Source organism: Eumetopias jubatus, unplaced genomic scaffold, assembly GCF_037043125.1.
Source record: "Eumetopias jubatus isolate StellerSeaLion01/CBP00866 unplaced genomic scaffold, mEumJub1_p1.0 scaffold_2, whole genome shotgun sequence".
Classification (NCBI taxonomy): domain Eukaryota; kingdom Metazoa; phylum Chordata; class Mammalia; order Carnivora; family Otariidae; genus Eumetopias; species Eumetopias jubatus.
The window spans coordinates 29,141,465-29,152,535 of NW_028274808.1; the positions used below are offsets into that span (position 1 = coordinate 29,141,465).

Genomic DNA, 11,071 nt, shown 5'->3' on the forward strand with positions numbered 1-11,071 from the left:
TACACATTTCCTGCAAGTGAAGTTTCATTTCCTGTCAAAGAGAAAAAGAGAAGTGAATTCCATCTCTATTAACCAGTAAGTTTATTTTAGATACCGAGCAAAACTCTAGAACTTCTTACAAGACAGGTGAAAGAGTTATTATAAAGGGGGCACCATAAAGTATATCTAATATAGGGTCATTGAGAATATATTATCACTAAATAGCTCTATTTCTTTTTTTTCCTTGTCAAGGTTACAGGAAAAATAGATATAGTTTATCTGAAATTTATAAAGACATTTTACAGAGTTTTTAATGATATCCTGGTTGTCAAGATGAAGAAATGTGAGGTTGGTGCTAATACATTCAGATGGATTTACACAAAGGATCAAACCCTATGACTCAGGATGACTTTTTGAAGAGATCAGTGTGAGTTGGAAGAAATGTTTTTGTGAATGTAGTACAAAGCTTGTTATTGAGACCACTGAGTAGATTTGAATCAACAAATTTGATGAAGACAAAGATAGCACACAGATCATGTACAGAGTAAATTCCAGTAAACTGAAAGAATCAAGAACCAAAATAATTTCAGCAGGCTGCAACAAATAAGGCTTAATGGGTACAAATGTAATATCCTACATTTGGATAAAGTAAAAACTGTTAAAATGCAGGTTAAGAAAGACATGGGTTAATGGAAATACGTGTTTAAAGATCACTTGGGAATTATTGTTGGCACGAGCTCAGAAGGAGTCAACAGTGTGGTATGACTGCCATAAAAGCCAGTATGATTTAGGGCAGCATTTAGTAGAGTATAAGGTACAGAATGAGGCAGCTCATGAATCCATTGTACTGAATATTCCTTGGACATATGCTGTTGCAATATGTTCTGAGCATAATACTTTCAGAGCAGGACCATATCTGAGGCTCACCCAGAGGAGAGTAGTCGGGATATAAAGGTGGGGAACATAAAGACAAAAATAGTGGAAAGGTAGGAGAGTCTCTTACATGGGGAAGAGAAGTTTCAGGGAGATATGAGAGTTGTCTTCAAATGCATATGGGATTGTTTTGTCTTTGAGGGTAGAAGTAGAACAGAAAGAGAAAAAGCTTGCATTTCTAACGTTAAGAAGCACTTTTTCAAAAATAGTTATATAGGTGTCTGAATTTTGAATTGGGCGACATGGTTTAGTTGTGAATATCTAAGACTTCTCAATCAGAAAGAACTAGACACTTGTGTCATTTACAAGCTCTGTGATTTCACCTAATCTTTTAGACTCTCAGTTTTGTTAATTCTAGAATGGTGACAATAATAGTACCATGTTTATAGTTATGAAGATTAAGGGAAATAATTCAGATGCAGTGCTTGCCATGGTGTGTGGCACATTTTACATGCCCAATATACGTGAAGTATTTTTAACGTACTGAGATGTGGTAAGAAAAAGAAAAAGAAAAAGAAAAAAGCACTGCCTCTTATACCGGCCATAGTTTTACTTCAGTAAGTAGGAAACCAAGTCCCACCTGAGAAATTAGACTTAATGCCTGAAATGTAGGTGCCACTTAATCTGATGTTACCATCAAGAGTCTACAGACCATGAAAGCTAATTCTTGAAGACTTTTCAGGTGTTATTTTCATGTAGGTCTTCTGCTTGGATAAACTTGTGCTGTGAGTTGATGCAACGTCCATTTATTTATTTCTTCTAGGTGGCCAGTTTTTACAGAGTGGCTTGCATGTATGCAAACATGCATCTTGGATTTTGAATATACCCCATTTAAAAAATTTACTCCTTTTTTCCTCAAAGTACATCATTACACACATATATAAAGATGTGGTTGGAAAATACAAGCAGATTTATATATGTCACACAGTTGTGCTGAGATAGTCATAATCACTTTCTGTAAGAAGCATGGTTCAAAAATACTGTGAGGTATCCTTTTATGCTCATCAGCAAAGATTAATATAATCTTATATCCTATGAGAAGGATACAGAGCAATGGTAACTTGAAACTGGTGGGAGTGTGAACTGATATAACCACTGTGGACATCAATTTGGTAATATCTATTAATATTAGAGAGGAATACACTCTCTGACTCAGCAAGTCCGCTGCTCTGTATATGGCAGAAAAACTCTTGTACGTGTGGAAAAACAGAAACTATAGAATGTCCCTTGTAACATTCAATCTAAATGTTTACCAAGTGAAGGAAGAATAAATAAATTATGGTTTAGTTATCTGAATGAATGCTTATACCACAACTAAGATGAGTAAACTAGAGGTATATCTGTAAGCATGGATAAATTAAAAAAACATAACATTGAGTGAAAATACTCTTTGTGGAATGATGTATACAATATGATTCTGCTTGTAGAAAGATTTAACCATAAAGCATTATTAAATAATGTCTATGGTTATAAATATGGAACAAATATATAGAACCATTCATGATGAGATTTATTTTAGAGGAAAGTAAGTAGAAGAAGGGGGTGGGGCTTAATACTTTCTGTAATATTTTCTTTTTTTTAAAAGATTTTATTTATTTATTTGACAGAGAGAGACACAGTGAAAGAGGGAACACAAGCAGAAAGAGTGGGAGAGGGAGAAGCAGGCTTCCTGAGGAGCAGGGAGCCCGATGTGGGGCTCGATCCCAGGACCCCGGGACCACGACCTGAGCCAAAGGCAGATGCTTAACGACTGAGCCACCCTGGCGCCCCTGTAATATTTTCCAAAAGAGGTAATTCTGGAGCAAATGTGGAATAATATTAATGTTTGATAAGGCAGGGTATTACGTTCATAGGAGTTCATGATATTCTTTTCTTATCTGCATATTTAATATATTTTCACAAAGAGAAAAGAAGGCTCTCTTTTCCATGTCCTCACTCACTTTTTTTTTAGATTTATTTATGTTAGAGAGAGACAGAGAGAGAGTATGTGTGCGCGTGCGTGAGTGGGGTGAGGGGCAGAGGGAGAGAATTCCCGCTGAGTGGGGAGCCAGACCCAGGGCTGGATCTCACAATCCATGAGATCATGACCAGAGCTGAAACCGAGAGTCAGAGGCTTAACCGACTGAGCCACCCAGGAGCCCCTTGCTCACTTTTTCTTGAAATGGCTATGGGAAGACCTAGGGGCCCCCTGGGGGGGCCAAAAAGAAAAAAAGAAAAAGAAAATTGAGGTCAAAGTGCTAGCTAGCAATTGAAAGTACTCATCCCTTATATATCTAGTGTGGTTTTAAGTAGTACAATAAGATCATGTGTTAAGATTCAGAAAGCCTGATACTGTTCCTGTGGAGAGGTTTAACTAAGAATAAGTTTCCGTTGGGGAGGGAATGAAAGATTAGTACAGACAAGGGAAAGCCCAAGGAATGTCTTAGTGGGGGGCTTCTGAGGAGATCCCTGACCAGTGTGGGGGTCAGTGTAGAGACCCTGTGCACTTGGGGAGGAGAATAAAAGGTAGCATTAATGAAGGAATTGCAGATGAGAAAGGCTTGAAGCAACTTCATACTTTTGCTTGGGGTAATCTGGTAAAAACTACCCTAGAAAATCCAACCACCCAAAAAAAAAAACAGCTAGGAGTGTGGCTTTCTACTTAACGAAGCCCATGCTACTTCTTTGATCAGTAGAAGAATGGGACTTGCCTAAATGTCCAGATAGCAACTTTGTCTTTTCTCTCCAGGGTCCTGCTGAGCAGAGAGGTGATCCTACTCTGTGCCCTGGAGCAGCTAGTGGAGTGAATGGATTCCCAGTGTCAGGGGCTGAAGTTCTAATTAGAATCCTCTTTCTGGCTTTGAGTGAACAGCCTTCATTCACTTCCCAGTGCCACTGGGGAATAATGTTCCATATTCAGCAAGAATTGCCCTTTTTTACATGTATGAAATGTTTTTGCATTTGAAACAAGTGGTCTTGTATTTTTGTGGGTGTGAAGCAGAGCGGTTTTGAGGGCTCCTGGTAAGTATATCTTGTCATATAAAAGCATCGTAAGCTCTTAAAAAATGGTATCTAAAAATTAAATTGGGCCTTCCCTGGTAATGCTAGAGAAAGAAGCTTGGGAATTTAAAGATGGGTTGGGCAGCTTTATAATTGAGAGGTTTTTCCAGTTTCTATGTTGTACGTATTTTAATATTTACGGAGGGATGGGGGAATTGGTAGGGGAACATGAAGAGAGCTGCCGAGGTGAGGAGGGGTGAGGCTGTGCAGATGATGATAGTATTGGAAAAGCTTCCTTGGTTCCCCAACATGGACAGAGGTTTATCCTATAAATAATCCCCATCAGATTATTTCTTTTTCACTTTAAAGAAGATTTAAAGTTTCTGTTGTTTAGCCTCTACTGCCTTCTCCTGGTTGGTCTTGGATTAGCAGCTAAAATATAATAAAAGTAAAGCTTGTGTGAATGAATCCACGTACAACAGAGATGCTGTGTACCAGATTACCCTGCCTGCCCATTGCCATTTGCTTCAATCCTGAGACTATATCCAGGTATGGAGGGGCTGCCTTGGAACCTTGGTGGTGCTGTCTCACGACTCTTGTCTTTGTGATTCCATGTACAGATTAATAAAATATCTAGTAGAACACTTAGGCTACTCCAAAATTGAGGAAGGCACATGTGCACAGACTGAGGTGTCTGATTTGTCCACTACTAAACGAGGGGGGTTATATAGGCTGTGAGGTTCTACTAATATACTTAAGCTTGTGAAGGGACATTTCTTGTGTGCCCTCAGAGTGGCTTCTAATTTAATTTCTATGGTGTGGCAGGAGTGTAATGAAGAGGTTAAAACTATAGTCTTCAGAATCACAGACAAACCTCCGTTCAAAGAAAAGGTGGTTGGTCCTTTCTCAGTGAGAATTACCCTGCTTAATTGTCAGACAGATTTTGATATTCTAGAATTATATCTATAGAGTGAAAGAAAAGGTAGAGACTGAGAAAAAGGAATCAGAAAGAAAAACTTATTGACTTTTGGGAAGAAAAAGCCAAAGCTTTATACACGCACGTGGGCACACGCACATGCATGTATGTATAACCATATATATGTATATATATCATATTATACCTGGAAATTGCACAGTGTAAGCAGTCTACCTGTGAGGAACCTAAAAGATGGAAAAGGATCAGGAAATGCTGATACGAAGAAAAATATTGGAGATGGGGAGCACCGTTGAGGTTGTCCCTACCCTTCCGTTAGAGCGTCCATGCATTCAGAAGTGCAGGAAGGGAGTGTGTGGATGTGGCGAGGCCATAAATCAAAGTCCAAATAGTGGAAGCTCGAGCTCTTGAGCCAAACCAAGAATGAAAAGCAGGTTGTGTCCAACTACACAAACTGAGGCAGAATAGGAACTCAGTAAACACCAGGAAAAACAAGTGGAAGTGAGAAAGCCAACATACTGTCATATGGGGAAGAAGCCAGTGGGACACCAGAGAAACCCGTCTGGGTCAAATTCCAAAGAAGACCTAGAGTCATAGAGGGGAGCAAAACGTGCACACGCTGGGCTGAGACAGAATTTAATTTCATAGTTTCTTGTATTGCCAAATGGCTTTTTAAAAAGATTTATTTATTTTATTTGTTTTGGGGTGGAGGAGGAGCACAGACTCTGCCCTGAGTGTGGAGCCCCACGTGGGGCTTGATCTCAAGACCCTGAGATCAGACCTGAGCTGAAACCAAGAGTCAGACGCTGAACCAACTGCATCACCCACGTGCCCCTCCAAATGACTTTTAATTCCTAGTCCCTCCACGCACAGAGGTTCTACGCTTGGAGAGCCTAAGACAGGAAATTCCCCAATGGAATGTTGTAGGTACGGTATTAGCTATCTTACTGAGGAGAGATTGCTGATAAATATGTGTATGATATATTATAGGAATGTGTGTATGTATAAGATCATTGTGTCCAAGTAAAAGGTTGAATCACTTTGGTTTTGGTTTTTCTTAACTAGTTATTTTGTCTTTAAAGTCTCAGAAAAGAACTCCATTTGTGTACTTTCAAACCGGAGATCAAGGTTGACTTAGACAACCTTGCACTAAACATACGAGCATAATAAAATAAGGTCCCCAGGATCAGTCCTCAAACCTGGTGGCCCACCAATCCGATACCTTCGCTAAGAATTGGTTTAGGATCAGGGACTATTTCTACTTAGTAAGTGATAAGGACAAAAAAAGATCACAAAGACACGATGGAGCCAGATGATTATCTATCGTTCTTTAGAATGCAAAGATATAGGGGAGACTTGTCTGTGGTTTGGTATAACAAAGCCTGGAACTCAATTAATATTAACTGACAATGATAACATGAAAATAAAATTAAAAAAAAAAGAAAAAGAAAATCCTTTTGATTGCTCCACATGCCAAGTCTCATAGCCTTTCCTAGAGACCCAATGAAAGCTAAAATAACTAAAAGAAAATGAGTGAAAGCCAAGCCAAACCACGAGAAAATGATCCAAGTTAAAGTACACGACCAAGAGTTGGGTGAGGCGTTCCACGAGGCCTCAGGCGACTCTACAGTCAACCGTGAGCGAGCTGTCGGCCCGCGGGGGGCTGGGCGCGGCGCTCCAACTGTGGCTGTGTCAGTGGGTTATGATGCCGTCTCGTACCAACCTGGCTACTGGAATCCCCAGTAGTAAAGTGAAATACTCAAGGCTCTCCAGTGCAGACAATGGCTACACTGACCTTCAGTTTCAGGAGAGCCCTCCTAAGAGCCCATCTAAGGCCATTGCGCTTGCTACAGTGCTGTTTTTGATTGGTGCCTTTCTCATAACCATAGGCTCCCTCCGGCTGGCTGGCTCTATCAGCAAAGTGGGGGCGGACCGCGCCGTTCCTGTCCTGATCACTGGCATCCTGGTGTTCCCGCCAGGATTTCACCACCTGCGCATCGCTACCATGCATCTAAAGACTACCGGGGTTACTCCCACGATGACGTTCCAGATTTTAATGACCAGCACCAACCCTCAACCCTGAGGAGAAGAGTCACAGATGGGACTGAGACAGCTTTTAGATATTGAGCAGAAACTGGCCAAGGGCTAAGGAGTTCTGCAGTTTGCAGATGTTAAACTAGAGAATGGCCAGATTTTATGGGTCCATCCTCAGGATGTCAACTGAGCTTACAATTACAAATTAACTAATTAGCACATGCTCTATTTTTCATCTCCTGGCTCTGTCAAAAGCTGACAAGTTTTTCCCCACAAGTATCTATCTTGGAAGAGTAGCAGTGTTAATGATGTGGGAAAGCAGGAGATTACCCTGTAGTGGAGAGTGTTACTGCTGCCACCCTTTTTAGAGTTCAGCATTTCTTTTAAATAGTCCTCATTGTCAGTTCTGGTAGCAAATGGAAGAATTTAATATGTCAAATTTCATATTACTTGTAATTTATCTTGAAAACATCTAAGTATCTTACCCCTACACTCTATCACTTTGTGTTCTAGTGGAAGACCTTGGCAAATCAAATGTCAGTGTGTGGGTGCCTCTGTAATATTTTTTACTTGTTTTCTTATTAATAGCAGCCAGGACTTTTTTAAATCTCCGAGCAAGTTTCCAGAAGGTAAACACTTTCTCTGTGCACCAGTCAGATTTGATTTGGTCCACCAGTAAGTGGGCCAACATATAATTTGGGTTATTCTCTTCTTTGTAGATCAAGTGTTCTGTATATCATGCCTTTAAGGATTGGACTTTGGCTGTTCCCTAAGGAAAAAAGATGTAGTTAAGTGGTTGTTATTTAGAGATTATAAACCTGTTGTCAGCACCTTGCATTATGATGTAATTCTGCTGAAGACTTAAGACTCAGCCTGGATCCCTAGGTAGACTAGACCTATGCCTTAGTTTGATTCTGTTTCCTAGGTTGCACAAAGTGACATATTAAAATAAATAAATAAATAAAGTACGTGACCAAGCAGGTGGCTTCATTTCTAGTAGAAACATTTGGTAACTAGGAGCAAGATGAAAATGGAGTATTAGTAATTGTCATTTTCCTTCATAGTTAAGATACGTAAAACCAGTGAGATATTCCATAGCCTGTGAAGGCACAGCCTCTAATTCTAAGAGCCAATTTATTTTACTCTAATTGGAGAGGTTGGAAAGACTTTTGAGATTGTTATTTTAAATGTCTTTTGCTATTAAACTGTGGTTAGGAAATCTGCTCAGCCAAAATGATGCTAAAAGAGCATTAAGTTTATGAGTCACGAAAGCCAGAATGATTCCACTTAGTTTCCTGCACTTTAGCACAATGGAAGTCTTTAATATACAATGAGACACTGCTTTAAAATTGATACAAGACAGGAGATCAGAATCTTGCCTTCTCTCCCCACCTTGATTATTGACCAAGTAAAGTTTAGGTGGGCTATTGTGTTGATTCATTTGAAAGATTCCTCTTCTGCAGACCGAGGTTAACAATGGGCATGTTTGGGTCTTGCAGTGCATAGAGTAAGTTATTGTCTCTTCTGAGTGAAGTCTTTTCTATGTAAGTAGCAGGAATGAAAGCACTGCGGGCCTGATTTCCTCCCAGGCCCTTATTTGACCTTTCCTCTTTCCTCCCTCCCTGCCTCCCAACCCAATGCTCCTCCCCCTCCTGCTTCCAGTTTTACCTTTCCAAAGTTATCTACAGAGTTCAGTTTAACCTAATTCCATCCGGTCCCAGTATTCTAAGCAGAAAATGGCAAAGTAGGCTATGGAAGGCTCTTGCCTTTAAAGGGATTAATTTGCACACATTAAATACTGACATGCATGGATTTCCAGGAGCCCTGGAGGTTGTTAACAGTACTTACTCTCAAGGTTTTTCAGGTTTTTTTTCTGTCCCTATTATTCCGCAAGGTTCAGAAACAAGCCTTGTGTCACTTGCGATGCATCACTCAGATGCCAAGGAAACTATCTGGCTAATAGGCCAATGGGTCTTACATAGTATTTCTTTTAGCAGAAAATTTAATGTGGAAAAGGCAAAAGACTTATTTAGATCTCTGTCATCAGAATGGAGGAAATACAATTTCAATAATGTGCCTTTCCCCAAACTATAAACACAATACATATTCATTTAATGAAACTTATAAAATGCAAAATAGTACAAAAAAGCAGAAAAGACAACTGTAATCCCACAACCAAGGGAAAACCCATCTCAGTCTTATGTCATGTTTCTTTCCAGGTTTTTAAATCATTTTCATATTTTGGAAGGAATCATATACTACAAATTATTTCATATCTTGCTCTTCTAACTTTGTATTGTATATCATTATTTTTCCTGTTATTAAAAATTTTTAGAAAATTTTATTTTTAGAGGTAGTAAATAATTCCACCATGTGGATAGATCATAATTTACTTAACCATTTTCTAATTCTGGATGTTTAGATTGCTTTTATTTTTATATTATAACAAACTGCTAAGCATTTTTATACATACATTTTGTGACATTATTGAGACTCCTGTATGCAGACTTACTTGAATCAGAATCTATAAATATTAAGGCTTTTGATACATGTTACCAAACTGCTCTTGAGAAAGGTAGGAACAATTTACCCTCCCAGCATCTATATTTGAGATCTGTAGATCACCATGGTTTTTCACTGGCCTATTAATTTACAGTTTTTTAATTTCTAAAATTGAATATGTTTTCTGTTTTCAAATATTTATTGGCTGTTCTTATTTCTTCTTTTGTGAATTGCCTATTTGTAGTCCTGACCCATTTTTCCATTGAGTGTTCAACTTGTTTTTATTCATTTTATAACGGTCGCTTATTTATCAGACACAATACAGTTTTCTGTAATAAATATGTCCTCGGTTTGTTAAAACTTGGATTGTTTTGGATTTTTTCAGTAGTTTTTGTAATGCCTACAGGCAAACGGAACCTTAAATATGTACGTGGTAGTGCTTACAAAGCCCTCCTCCATCCCAGTGCTCGGCACCCATTCATCTAAGTGTTGACTTTTGAGAAGAATGTTGATGGCTTGATGTTTTGGATGAATATTCTTCTTTATATCGCTAACGTATTAATCTGTACTTAGTTTTCAAGAATTTTATTAGGAATAAAGGTAATTTTGCCTCATCCCTTTCTAGCATATTTGGAGATGCTTATATAGTCTTCTTTGACTTAATGATGTGATGATTCAAGGTAACAGATTTCTCTATGTTGAAGCATCTCAGCATTCACAGTTTACCTTTGCTCAGTCACAATGCTTTATTCTTTCAATAGTCTTTGGATTTGATTTGCCAATGTTTTAATCTATGATTTTCCTAGATATCCACAAGGAGATTATCTGTGGTTGGTTTGTCAGATTTTAATATTTGGATAAGGAATATGTTTATTCCATAAACTCATATGAGAAGATAGCCACATTTTCCTGTGGTCCATAATTACTTTCTCCTTAAATGTTTTGATTCATAAAATAATCACGTCAGACGTCTTTGGAGGGATGGGTCAGGGGACAATTTTGTACTTTTTTATACCTTCCAGTTTCTTCTGCCCATAATATTTTCAGGTCTCAGTATCTTTTGGAGTTGGTTTTTTAAATTTATATTTTCCTTTCTGCCTTCTTTATTCATTGGTTCTTTATCAATATTGATTACCTATTTTGCACCAGACACTATTTGTGGTCAGAACAGTGGAAAGACCAAAGGAAGACAGAGGTGAGGCAGACATAAAGAGTTCCCATTGCAATTCTGGTTCCCTGGGAGATGGACTTGGAACCTTTGAGATTTGTGTGCAAAGTACACTGTGAATGTTGAGGGGAGCAATATTGGGCAGGGGGAGGAATGGACTGTGATATGGTAGCAACAGAGGCTTTAGCTGATACTATAGGGAACTCTGGGGTTAGGTTGGCTCTGCAGAATTTTCCCCAGTTGACCAGTCATTATGTGTGCACTGCCTCCAAGGAGGGAAGTGTGACTTTGGGTGAGGGGGCTCCCTTTGGCCTTGCACAATTCCCATTCCTGGAGAGGGTGTCCATATGCATTCACATTCCTGGCAGCAGGTAAGATGGGTGTCCCACTCCTGAAGAAGGATCTCTTCTTTGACTCTACATTGATTGATGATGGCAACTGCAACATTATTTGTACTGTTTAAGAACCATCCTGTTTACTGTGATTATATCCCATTAACCATCCAATGTTTATGTTGTCTTTTCAGCCATCCTCTCTCTTTT

The 11,071-nt window shown here is 39.0% G+C and overlaps 1 pseudogene; it reads left to right on the plus strand.

Annotated features, from left to right (window-relative positions):
- Positions 1–6,503: 6,503 nt before the first annotated feature.
- Positions 6,504–6,952, plus strand: LOC114196809 (transmembrane protein 230 pseudogene; annotated as a pseudogene).
- Positions 6,953–11,071: the final 4,119 nt, after the last annotated feature.